General features: G+C 33.4%; 1 pseudogene across 1 annotated transcript; it reads right to left on the reverse strand.

Annotated features, from left to right (window-relative positions):
- Positions 1-328: 328 nt before the first annotated feature.
- On the reverse strand, positions 329-417 carry BDBG_17949 (annotated as a pseudogene). Its single transcript has one exon. The product of its transcript is annotated as a tRNA-OTHER (tRNA).
- Positions 418-971: the final 554 nt, after the last annotated feature.

Below are 971 nucleotides of genomic sequence, written 5' to 3' on the forward strand. Positions count from 1 at the left end.
ATATTTAATTAATTTAGATCATACTTCTCTTTCAATTATTATTATTATTATTATTATTATTATTCTTTCATTATACTCATATGCAAGCGGAGCTTATGATGAGTCCTTGCGTGATGTTAAATACAGGTCAAGTGTTGGTTATACAGGAGGAAATACAGGTGTTGAGACCACGCCAAGATAACAAGAACATAGGAAAATACAAAGAAGTGACAATTAGATACATGCGATAATAACTTCCCAGCCCAGGAACATAGAGCAATTCATTGAAGCGATTTGTACATCTCTGTATTTATTAGAAACCTGAGGTGCTTGAGTTCCGGATTTAATGTATCCCCTGCGGGTTTCGAACCCACGCGCCTTGGTTTCCCACGCCAAGGTGCTACCGGGTGGCCGCATTAACCATTCGGCCACCGGGGCACTTCTCTTTCAATCTGGCTCTGAGACTATTGTATAATGCACAGTGCATTACAATATACTCAGGATTCTCATTTGTATTGCAGAATGAGCATTCTATTGAGTCAAATCTATCATCAAATCTTTGTATATAAGATTTAAAATAGTCATGTCCTAGTTTCAGCTGTATTATAGATAAGAATATTTTCTTTTTACATTTAATTGAACAAGATTTCCACTTGGGTTTTGTTTCAAATCTTGAATAATGTATACTCTTCTTTTGTTTCTGCCAGCTTTCATTTCACTTATCTAAACAAGATTCTTTTATTTTTCTCTTTATAAAAGATCAGAACATAATTTTTTGAATAGATCTGCTTAATTCTGCACTCTTTTTTACAGCTGAATCAGCTAATTCATTGCCATGAATATTCATATGAGCAGGAACTCAGTGCAGATGAATTATCAGCTTTGATATTCTTCTCTTTTGAATTTTCAAAACAGAGTTTAAGATCAGTTTAAGATTTATTTAATCATTATAAATCTGACTATTTCTAAGTCATTTTAAAGCAGCTTGACTA

Source organism: Blastomyces gilchristii (genome assembly GCF_000003855.2).
Source record: "Blastomyces gilchristii SLH14081 genomic scaffold supercont1.35, whole genome shotgun sequence".
In the NCBI taxonomy this organism is placed as follows: Eukaryota; Fungi; Ascomycota; class Eurotiomycetes; order Onygenales; family Ajellomycetaceae; genus Blastomyces; species Blastomyces gilchristii.